The 12,811-nt window shown below is 37.2% G+C and overlaps 1 long non-coding RNA gene across 2 annotated transcripts in view; it reads right to left on the bottom strand.

Moving 5' to 3' along the window:
* LOC139829058 (uncharacterized) overlaps positions 1-12,811 on the bottom strand; it is a 147,126-nt gene that overhangs the window by 20,553 nt on the left and 113,762 nt on the right. For both annotated transcript variants that reach the window (XR_011741278.1, XR_011741277.1), the window contains exons 10-11: positions 12,289-12,483; positions 7,473-7,598 (exon numbers count right to left, since the gene is read on the bottom strand). This is a non-coding gene — a long non-coding RNA (uncharacterized lncRNA). The remainder of the gene's footprint in view (positions 1-7,472; positions 7,599-12,288; positions 12,484-12,811) is intronic.

The following is a 12,811-nucleotide window of genomic DNA, read 5'->3' on the forward strand; positions in this document are numbered from 1 at the left end:
AATGCAATTTGAGTTTTTTTAAAAATATTTTTTCTTCAACAAGAAAAAGCAACTTGTTTCAGAAATTTTGTTTTGTTGTTAGTCTTAGTATCTTCTTTATTTTTAGTAAAATGTAAACTTTCCATTTTCTCCATTAAATTTTGGTTTAAAAACACAACTTTATATTTACATTACAGAATCATTTACCCTGAAAAGACCTCAAATTAGCTATTATACAGTGCATGTAGTAGAGGGCAACTCTTCCAGCCTTTTTGAAATGCCACTACAAAGTGAATCTCAATAGTAACTAAAAGGAGTTCCTTGACCTACTGTAGCACCAACACACAGAGGGACTGTATTAGGCATCTAGAAGTCTTTAATAGGGCTTCTGTAGCAGACAGCCTTTGTGCAGAAAGGTCATAAGTGAGCACTGTTTACTGAGTCTATAAATTAGTATTTTTTTAGCCTCACCAGATTCTGCATGTCAAAAGCAGTACTAAGAAAATTACGGTGAACCAATTTGTGTTTCAAAACTCAGATTCAAAAAAACATTTTCAGTAATGCGTTGAGAAAAAGTCAGCAAATCAACTAAGAACAAAACCATAGCAAAATCAAAGTCACATAGAAACATTGAACAACACTAAATTACCTACAGGTTTTCAAACCCTTTGTCACGAGGAAAATAATGGTACAACACCCAACACATGTGAGGTCACTGTGTAGTTGTGCAGCATGTGTAGACTCATTTGCTCATCTAACTACTTTATCACCACTTCTGGATGTACCATGCTCAAAATATGCCATCATTAATTAAAATTCAGAGCAGAGAAAATACCAGTTGTGCTTGGTCAGAAAGGAAAGAGTTGGCAGGTTACAGCCAATGCAGCAGCCATGCTTTGCTCTGGCTTTCGGGTGTTGGGCTCTCTGTATTTTAGGGTGAGACCCTAAGTTTTCCATTAGGTCACTCGTGTTGGTGAGACTTGCTAAAGTGGCAAAGACTTGAAGGGACAATGTTTTGTTTGTGGTTCATACAGGCTGGCCACTGCAGTGCTGTTTAATAAATTATAAGTAGGAGGAATTAAAGCAAGTATAGTAGACTTCATATTCATTATTAAACTGACTTCCTGCTCCCAAGCAGATTTCAAGAGCCTGTTATTAATGCTATCAAAATTAAAAACCATGGATTTGGCAGTGACTATAAATATACAGTAAACCAGCATGTACATCTAAAAAATGGAATGAGATGTTCTTAAGAGCAATTGACAACAATAGGAAATTCGACTGGGGAGCCTCCAGCTGCCACTGTTTCCAATATCATGAATCTGGAGAGAGATCACTTTAAAAGTTCTGAAAATTTGCAAAGATAAATAAATTCAGTAAAATATCCAGATGCAGAAGCCTTAAAAGTAGGAATTTTTCCCTAAGTGATGTAGAAAGGGAATAGACAGAAATTATTTCCTATTAATACTCCAAAACTCTGAGAGTTGCACCAAAACACTGAAAAGAATCATTATGCTGATTTACTAAGACACATAAACTTATATTCTAGCTCCCTAGGTACCCAGCTCGAGGCCTTAAATAAGCCTAAAGGAATACACGTAATGAGCTTTACCCTCCCTAGCCTTCATTTTTTCCTTCTTCCCCACTTACGCTTTCTAAAAATTCCACAATAAATATGTTCAATAACTTCTATGAAATAATATTTTAATGGTTGTTTTCAGGTAATTTTTAAAGATGGTTGAGGAGGACTTGGCCAATGATTTTAGGAATCTGATTACACAGCAAAACAAAAAATCTTTTGAAACTGAGGAACTAGATTTATTCAAATACCATCTTATCAAGACTTACTGTGCTAATGCCTGAAATCTTAACAGTGTTTCACCCTCCCCGAAAAAGTGAGGTTCATCGGTAAAAGAGATAAAAAGAATGACTTATTTCACTGTTTAATACTGGTCTTTAACAATATTCACCCTTTTTTAGTAAAACTCTTTGATGGCCATGAGAAATACACCTGTAAAGATAACTATCTGCTGCCTAATATCAATGCATTAACATCAGTCTAGTCTTATCTAGTGACTACCGGCAATTAGTACCAGAAAAGAAGAACAAATTTGAAGCTGTTTTGTATATCAGATCATCACAGCATTTCAAAACACCTTTTTCTGTTTAACAAACATTTCTCTGTTCTTTTATGTTAAGCTGGAATATCTTTAGGTACAATGCCATTACTTTGTAAAAGTCATCCATCTGGGGTCTTCCAACTGTGGAAGAGTATTTGCAAAATTGGAGGACAGTATTAACACCTGTCAGAATGTAAAAGGCTGGCTCAGCCTTCAATTTAAGCACTGCCAAACATTTCTTTCTGTCACAGGTGTTGTTTGTTTCGGTTTTTTTTTAAGGTATAATGTAGAATCTCAGCTCTGAGGGAAAATTAAACTATAAAACAATGGCAAAGCCTGTTGAAGTAAGTAAAAGTGTAGTGGGGAGACTACAGAAATGAGGTGTTGAAGTTAAATCAGCAGAAGGTGGAAGCAGTTTCTGGTGGTGTAGTACCATAATGGTAGCTTGTTGACATCAGCTCGGTTCTTCACATATGTTTGATACCTTTTCAGAGTCAATACAGTACCACTTCTCACCGTTATCACTTAAACCAAAAGCCTGACAAGGGCCATATTGTCAATTGCAGCGCAGTACAGCCAGTCATTCTATGAGACAGCAGGGTAGGTTTAAATCCTGCTGATGTCATGCTTGATGAATCACCAAACTGAACTGCAGCAATGAGAATGGAGCAATACAGGGTCTGGGTGATGGTATAAAGGATGGACCAGGAGAGAGCTGGCTATCCAGGAAGATCTACAGCCCCTGGCAGGGACTGCCAGCATGGGGTGTGAAGCAGGTGACTAAAAGAATGTCAGAGCTGAGTACTCTAGGTCCTGAGAACTGGCACTGTGCTTCATGCTTAGCTTGTCTAATTAGTGAGAATTAAGTGTCTAGGGAAAAGCAAACTACATTGGAAAATGGAAATGAGTGTTAGCAAAAAGAGATGGTGTAAATTCTACTGCATAATGAAGTTTAAAGAAATCTAGGGAGATCTTTAAGGACAGAACAGACTTTTGAGATACAATGGTATTGATATTCCTAAAAATCCTTTCTATTAGGGGTTCTTGGAAAGGATTTATATTAGAAGATACTCAAAAGAGCCTATACAGCTCCAAAATGGATGTCTACATTATTTTCTAGAAGAACAAGAGTTGTGTTTGTTTTCCTCTAGACCAGAAATTTCCTGGAAATATATTAGCATGTATTTTGTAAGACATGAACCTGAAAGTGATATCCAGTATGTACCAACACCCGTTCCATTCAAGAACGTAGTTCAGTAACTGAGCAACAAGAAGGCAAAAAAGAAAAGGAGGTATATGCAAGTTATCAAGGAGCTTTATAAACCAAGCAAGTCCAATTTACTTTGGGGGGAAATGGTGACTGCTGCATTATTCAGAAAAAATTGCCAAGCTATTTTCTGCATTACAGAATCTCTATATTTCATGTTGTATACAGAAGAAAAAAAGAAAATTGTGCAAGTCCTAAAATTTGGAATCCAAAGTTAAAGAATTTACATTAAGTCACAGAATGTTTAGCTATTAGATGACCTATAAACATTTTTGTTTCATGAGTGAATGTTTAATCTAGTACAATACAGCTCCAAAGGAAACTGTTAATAGTAACATTTTGTAGGAGTTGTGTGTATGTCCCCACTGGACCTCTAAATGAAGTCTGAATAAGGACTGTAAAGGTAGTAACCCTGCAGCTACAGCTTATAATTATCAGGATTTAATGGTGTTTATGAATGACTTGCTATGAGTCAAAGGATAATAATACGTCTTATTAAAAATTTATTCCAAGTTATTTTTATAAAACTTTACTCATTTACATGTCACCAATGATTGTTCTTTTAAATGAAACAATAGAACAATAAGGAACATTTAGTCTTCGAGATAAATCTTAGCACAGGGTCATTATATAATGACTCAGTAAAAAAATACCAAACAAACAACACAAAATATTTATAATATGGCAATTAAAAATGTAAGCCTAAAAGTGAAGGTGTTGAGTAAAAAAACCCTGAAACATTACCCTCTAAAAAAAAAGACCTTTAGTACCATATACAAATAATGCTAAACTCCAGTTTCGTGAACACTTCCATCCATATTTAGATGCTGTATGATTCACTAAGATAAATGACCATAGACCTTTTTAGCAGCTAATGGCTAAACATGATCCAAATGTAACTACAGCCAGATGGCCCATGCGATTAGTGGAACATGGCTATCAGATCAACCACAAATCTGAATAAGCTAATGTAGATCAAGATGCATTAACTAATAATTCCCAGGAAGTAAACATTTCAAATGAAAGAAACACAAGGCATCTTTTTTTCTTGACAAACTTAATAGCAGTAGTTAATCGTTACTCTGTTGCAATATAATAACAACAGAAAGGAAATTGATCAATTCTAAGTAATAGAAACGGGAGGTGAAGAATCAAAATTACCCTCCAAATTCATTTTCGGTTACTGTCATCAGTTTGGAACCAACAGAGCCGCTTTAGTGTGATATTTCTGTACTCCTCTCACCCCAAATTTTAGTCTTGAGCAGAATATTGAAAACATTACCTGAACTCTAACAATCACATCTTATTTAGGATTTTTTTTTTCTTCTAGAACAAGTTAGCTTATCATATGGACAAAAAGAGATAGTGCTACTTAAAGTCAGGACAAGTCAAATGTCAGGACTCCTAGATTCTGCACTTGTCTACCACTGATTTAATATCTATTAATAAGGAATGTAAAACTCATAGGGAAATGAGATATATTGATTATTCAAAAATATTCATAGGTATCTTTGGGTTGTCTTCTGTTTATGATCAACTTCCTGAAAAGCTGTTAATGAAACTCTGAGCCTTATGCAATATGGTTAGTCAAGAAGTCTCGTGTGTTTTCCTCTAATTGTACACATTTGCCCACCAGTTCAATGCAACACATCAATGATTTTGCCTAGCTTAGTATTTTGGATTTCATAGTGGAGCAAGCAAGCATGAGGACACACCAGAAGATGATGAAGAGATACAAGCTCAAGAAGTGGGACCATGTGAGCCTCACAAGGTTCAGGGCCAAGTGCAAGGTCCTTCCCCTGGGTCAGGGCAACCACCTGGTATCAATACAGGCTGGGGATGAAGAGTTTGAGGGCAGCTCTAAGGAAAGGAACTTGGGGTACTGGTGGATAAAAAGCTGGATAAGAGCTAGCAATGTGTGCTCACAGTCCAGAAAGTCAATGGTATCCTGGGCTACATCAAAAGCAGCGTGACAAGCAGGATGAGGGAGGTGATTCTGCTGTTCTACTCTGCTCTGGTGAGACCTCACCTGGAGTCCTGCATCCAGCTCTGGAGCCCTCAGCACAGGAAAGACATGGACCTGTCAGAGAGGGTCCAGAGCAGGCCGCCAAAATGCTTAGAGGGCTGGAGCATCTCTTCTATGAGGAAATGCTGAGACAGTTTTGGCAGTTCAGCCTGGAGAAGAGAAGGCTCCAGGGAGACCTTACTGTGGCCTTTCAGTACCCAAAGGCAGCTTATAAGAAAGATGGACCCAGACTTTTTAATAGGGCCTGTAGCGATAGGACAAGGGGTAACGGTTTTATACTAAAGGAAGGGAGATTCAGCCTGGATATGCAGAAGATGTATATATGTATTTTTTTTTTTTTTTATGATAAGGGTGGTGAAACATTGGTTCAGGTTGCCCAGATACATAGTAGGTGCCCCATTCCTGGAGACACTTAAGGACAGGCTGGATGGGGCTCTGAGCAACCTGATCTAGTTGAAGATGTCCCTGCTCATTGCAGGAGCTTGGACTAAATGACCTTTAAATGTCCCTTTCAACCCGAACTACTTTATGATTCTGCATGCGGAAAGAAGCAGCAAGTGCAGCGAGAAGAGGAGTAAAAGGGAGAAGCGATCTACCACTACACAATAGTATGCCAGCAAAAAGCATGAACACCAATTTTTGTTTCACAAATATTTAAATGTTTGACTAAAACATGCTTTTAAAAACAGTGTTATCAGAAAGCAAATCTCAAAAAGGACACAAATACACTCAAATAAAAAATTGTCTCAGTATAAATGAATAATTGGAGATTTTTTTTTTCAAACTCATCACTCAGTTCTGATCCTTAGCTAGCCCTCAAAGAGATGTTGTTGCAAAGGTTAATTAAAGTGCATAGAGATGATTATTTGAGAGCTGCTAGGTAAGTGCAAAGTACTGTTACTATAGGTTAATATTTTGCTCTTAGGGCACAGCCATGTTTGACACCAAGGTACATCACACTCTGAGACAAACAGTTTCAAAGCTCAAGGCCTTATCCCACTTCCATTGAAGTAAATGGGAATCTTTCTGTGGGCTTTAAAGACCTTTGAATCTGGCTCTGAGGATACAACTGTATGGAATAAAGCTGTCTTCTAGCTCTATTAGCATATGCCTTTGGCTCAAGACAGCTAATCTGTCTTGCTTCTCAGGCAAGATAATTAGGGCAGCAGATACACACATTGGGATCTAGCCTGGGAGCCTTCAGAGGAATGTCACTGCTCTAGATAGGACCAACCGCAGAAAACACAGGGAATTTGGTAAAAACAACAGAGTTCAAAGGTGGCAAGTGTCCACCGGTTCCCACAGACATCATGGAAATCCACGGGTGCTCAACATCACTTGCCACAGATCACCACGAGTGTGTCTTTTGCTCTAGAGACAGGAGATCTGAGCCACTTCTTACAGATGGCACCTAGTCACTGCTATCAGCACTTCCATCATGTTACAATCAGACTCCTGTTCACAGAGCTTCAACAGTTTGCTAAGAGCTGTCTCATCTCCACACAAGCACCTTCATGCCAGTTTGACCCACTGCACGTTTATCTGACATGAGATATGATGTACAACCAAAAAGACACTCAAGAAGTCTGAGACCAGTCTTGAGACTTGGGAACTTGCTCCTCATAATCCCAGATATTCCACATTTGGGGCCTCTCCAGGGATGCAGCAAAAATCATCTGTTTGACTAGGGGGACTGAGACGTGAAGGGATGAAAAGCAATGGTTAGTTCCTTTTGAACTGACTTCAGTTCTGCTAAGATTTAATCTAATTTAATCAACCATATAATTAAAGATGTTATGCTTTTAGAGACTTGGACAGACACCTTTACTATTTTATATTTAAGCAAATAAATAAGAAGAGTTTAGAGCTGGATTTGAAGTCAGAATTCAAAATTCAGGATTTTTTGGACTTGCTTCAGGACTAATTCACATATCACAAAAACATAGTTGTAGAGTATAACTTGTGTAACAAGAATTTTCTTGTAACTACTGTAATATGAATTTTGTACAAAGTGAAACAATAAAGTGGAATTGTGAACAGTGAAAGCAGGTCCTGTTCACCATAGCAAGGATTGTTTTACCTGGTGCAGCACACAGAATGTCCATCTACAGAGTAAGATTCTCGAACAGATTTTCTCAAAGCACAGGAACCTGATCTTCTCTGTCAATTTTCTCTCTAAATACTGGAAACAGGCAGTATTGAAATTCTGTTAAAAATGAACATAAAGGAATTATCTATTAAAATTATTTCCTTAAGTAAAATTTGAAAACTAATATACATATTTATCTGTCATTCTTCCTCAATTAAAACAAAACAAAACAAAACAACCAACCAACCAAACAAAAAAACACCAACCAACCAACAAAAAAAAACCCAAACCAAACTAAAACAAAACAAGAAAAACGAACACATGAGGAGCTGTCTGATTTCTCAGTTATTATCTTCCAAGGAAAACTGGACTGGTCCAGATAGATGAAAATGTAGAAGAAAAGTCAACAGTATTTTCTCAGCTGTTGTGTAGAACCAACTTATCAGTTAGTAAGAACGTTTGAACACTGATTTGGGATTATAGACAGGGAACCGTTCTTTTCCACCAAACAAGGATATAGAATACAGGTGATACATGGGTAAAAAAAAAAATGCGGACAACTTTCTTCAACTTGTCATTATGTAACATTTTAAAATGAACTTGTATACATTCTTGCAGGGGTAAAAAATACTATTGATAACGATACAATTATTGAAAGATATATATACATTGAAATTTTCTTAAAGAGGAACAGCTATGCTATTGCAATTTAGGCAAATTGTTGTTTAAAAGGAAATAATTTCTCAGTAACAGTTATGGGGAAACATTTATTCCAATTTCTCCACATCTAAGTTAGTCCTACTAATAATTCTTTATTTCTACCTCCTCTCCTTGACTAATTGATGTTGAAAGTAAAATAATGGTTGTATCCCTACATACAGTTATTCTTCCTCCCTACCTTTTTTCCAGTAGAGGAGAAGTAAAGAGATGCAGGAATACAGAGAAACACAGACAGCACCATGCTCCTTTATTTACTGTAGAACAGAGGTTGCTCTTGCAACTCTGACTCTTGGCTTTACCCGAGGCCAGTCACAGCCAAAGGAAGCGGCGAGCCAATGTCAAGCCCCTGAAAGCATCAGCTCATCTGCCTCCAAAGCTACTGTAACACCACAAAAGCAGACACACAATATTATTAAGTCCAGTGTCCTGTACTTCCCTGCTCACTAGTATCCAAGGAATGATGGTTTCCTTTCTCCTGTCTTCAGAGTAAGGCCAATTGCACACCCCGAGGGGTCTCCATACAAAATTCTGATTTTAGATGAAGAGAAAAACAAGGCCCCTTCTAGCCATGATATGTGATTAAAGCAAATCCAACTTGAATCAATTTTTAAAGTCTTTTCTGCAGTACAAATGTTCCCGGGGAATACAAGAAGAAAAGGAGTTACAACCAAGCCCTGTTCTTGAAGTCCAAACATTTTTTTTTTTTTTTCTAAAAGTCTAATGAATTTTGAAAGTCTAATCTATAGAATGCCTGGGAAATAACTGATTAATGACACAAGGTGCTATAAATGATTTGAAAGTGAAAGTGAAAATTTAGTTACTGAAAAATCTCCGTTTTTACTATTGGTATTATTTATTTTCTGTTTGGAAGTTATGTCTAAAAACATAATCAAAAGGTGGAATATGAATCATTCTGATATATGCATGAGTGAGAAGTCCTCAGAAATCCCAGTCTGTTAAGATCAGAGCTCCCTACCTGCTCCCCATTGCACCTCTGTAGGGGAATGGAAATTCAGGAGAAAGGACAGGAGTGAAGGCATTCAGTCTAGATTTAAAGTCTAACAGTGTGGAAAGGTTTTGTGATTTTAACGTAGCCACAACAACATTTTTCTGGTCTCTTTTTTTTTTGGTGTGTCTCCATTTCTGCCTCCTTTTTCTCCTCTATGCTTATTCCTCTTTGAAACTTGTAACAGCAAACGGAAAATATATTTCTATAGGATTTCTATCTTCTAAAAGAAACAAATTGACACAACTGTGTGGGCAAAGCATGTAAATTTGTATACACTGTATATTCTCTTTTTCCCACCGGTTCTTTCTACACGTTGTATAAACCCTAGATGTGAAACAGAAGAAAATACGAGATATTTGTAGCATATTAGTAACCTATATTTAATAATACTTGAAGTATACAATTATCTCTTATATCTGTCAGAAAAGAGAGAGTACCTGGATGGTTTAAGTGCAGAAAGTGTCCAGTGGGTGTCACAAATTCACTTGATGTCCTTAAATAATGAATTTTCCATTTGGATCTCTGATTTAGCTAAAAGAGGTGTAAAATCACATGCAGACAAACAGGCAGTAACAGAGCATTCCCAATCGACTATGGTATTGTTTACTCCAGCAAATGTATTGAAATATACTGTGCTGAAGAAATAGACGCCAAGTACCAGTGTTTCATATAGTTGTATTAAAAACTAGACACCAGAATTCTTTCTGTTTCAAAGCTTTTCTGATTTTCTTCATCCGTGAGCACTGGCAGTGTAGCCAGAGAGACTTGGGGTTTTTTTTTCAGATGAGTATCCACAAGTATTTTGGCAGCGGTGTGTGTTCCTGGGAAACTGACCTTTTTGGGTTTTTTTACAGTGTTAATAGTTCTAACTGTCCTTGTTTTCTTCTCCTTAAAATTTTCCTGGAACATTTTTGCTGCAGTTTCAACACACACAACTATTGTTTCAATTTATCATTTGCAAATTATGAATAATGGTTATATTTGAAATATGCTTTAAATTAAAATAATTTTATAGCTCACGGATGAACAATTTTCTTTTATTTAGCATTTCAGACATTAGCTTTTTTTAAAAGACAAATCCATTTTGTTGTAGATTCAGGGTTTCTTTTCAATGTTTTTCATTTCAGCTGTCAATTTGTTCTGCACTTCTCTCCTATGTCAGGTCTAGCAGCTCACTTCTCAAAAACTTTTGCAATACAGGTCCTAGCAGACATTTTCATGCCTGAGCACACACAGATCTTCTGGACTAGATCCTGGGCACAGCACAAGGTTTGGAGGGCTGGAGCTGATGATGAGAAGAGGAGGCTCATGCTACACTTTTAGCTCCTCCTGCTCTTCTTGAGCCTTGACATAAGCAGGTACTGACTAGAAACCATGGGCATTCTCAACCTGTCCTTGGCTATTTCAGTTCTGGGAAGTGCTCACATGTTAGATGCTGCTTATCAAGAACAAAACAGCACTACAAAGCACATATCCAAGCAAGATGAAGACAGAAATTCCTCTGAGCTCCAAGTGCTTCAACTGAATCAGTAACTAAAGCTTTTTTTGTACTAAGGGGAACCAAGCAACTTGCTGGGTTCAGAACCATCTCACTCTCCTTGATAGGCAGGTGTCACGAACAATCTGACTGACCCATCTGGCTGTGGATAGATAGATGTACCCACCTATCTGTCTGTCTCTGTACATCTATGGATTATGTCTATTTTATGTGGTGTTGGTTAATGAAAAACTGTACTGCACTACACTGTAAGGTTTGGCTTTAAGGTCGTCCCTGCCTCTGTGATTCTGAGCTTTGTTTGAAGCAAGTTTGCTTTAAAGTTTTTCCCCTTGTGTTTTATTACACCAAATTTGCTACTATTTTGGCAGCCCTGTGTCAAAAGAATCTAAAAGAAAATTAGTTGTGTCTTAATTTGAGATAAGTCAAATTGACAAGTAATGTAGGCAACTGAATTTTGATTTTGTCAGTCTTCTTTGTGTAGAAGTGCTACTTGCTCTATGACTTCATTTACTGTGGCATTAACCTGTCTATAAAATAGGGATAATCACATTTCCTTCCTTGATAAAGTGATCTATGGTATACGGATTGATAGGGTACGTAAGAGTTATGCATTTTTTAAATGAGGGGAGAGACCTGTAAACATTTCCAACTTCTTTGGAATTAATGTATCAGTAATAATAGGGCCTAATCTGAAAGCAGTTATTTTTGAAGTTCAATAAAAGGTGACACGAGACATCAGATGTTTCTTGTTTGCAATCAAGGAAAATCCCCAGAAATATTAGAAAATTTAAGAAAAACTTAAAACAAATAAAACCACAATCCATTCTGAAGGAAGATTCCTATCACGTGACTTTCTTGCAATGCAGATTGTGGGTCAACCCATAGTTAATTTTATTTACGTGAGAGTATATGTCCTCAGCTCTACAGAAAGAATAAATTAAGGACTCCATGAAAATGTTGGAGTGAGGTTACATCTGAACAACAAAGATATGTTTAAAGCAATAAAACATGAAATGGATACCAGTGTTTTCTCAGATACACAAATGGTCTGATATGAAAGACAGTCAGGTAATAGCTTTGAGCTGTGAAAGTTTGCAACAAGATGTGAAGTCATGTAAATCTCACTTGGATTCCAACTCAAAATGCAGAACAGGTCTATTGAAAGAGCTGATAAAGTTCACAAATCTTTTCAGAAACTCAAGGCTGAATTGAAGTAGGCTGACTTATTAATTTGGTTTCAAGTTCTGGACTATTCCAATTTTTAGAGGTTTATTGTTTAAAGAAAAACCAAAGTTAATCTCAAAAATTTTCAGCAATTGTTTTAAAAACTGATTTGTACCCCAAACTCAGGTTGAAGTATTCTAAGAATTTAAAGAAAAGATAAATAACACTAACACATTTTGCATATTTCTGGAGTAATTTCCAGGCCAAATTGTACCTGGTTGTTAGATATACCAAATAAATCAGAAAACAAGAATTGTAGCAAACCATGGGCCAAATCTTGGATGCTTATATCCTGAATTTGCAGAAATATTAAAAAGAAAGCACATCACAGCCTCTGATTTTAGAGAGAGACTTACCCACTGTGGAAATGGATGTGGTCAGCAGGCAGACGTTCACAGTTTGCTGTACCCAACAACAGCCACGGTTCCCCTCACAGAGCTTCCAAATGTCTCCTCGACCCAGCAAATCTATTCAGGACCTCAGAGCAGGCTGGGGCCCTCACACCAAGCCTCTGTGGGCTAAGACATCCACCAGAAAAAACAAAAATGGATCTGATAAATAGAAGAGGAAAAGGACTGTTCAGACTGCTCAATGCAGACCGTTCATCTGCACAATGCCAAAAAAAGTTTCACACAACAGTTGACTCCCATCAGCTGGAGTACTCCAAGGTGCTACATACATGTCTGCTGAAGCATCATGGCATGACATTTTTTTTTCCAGAGTGGGCCCAAAAATAGCTTGTCCAAGAACATTTTTTGCTTGTTTCAAAGTGATTGGGTTCTTTTCTTTTTGAAAACTGCACTGATAACCCCCTGAGGATTTCCTTATCCCTCTCATTTGTGAATGGACTAATATGGGATCTCTGGGGACAGAGATTTC

This window comes from Patagioenas fasciata, chromosome 13, assembly GCF_037038585.1.
Source record: "Patagioenas fasciata isolate bPatFas1 chromosome 13, bPatFas1.hap1, whole genome shotgun sequence".
Taxonomy (NCBI): Eukaryota; Metazoa; Chordata; class Aves; order Columbiformes; family Columbidae; genus Patagioenas; species Patagioenas fasciata.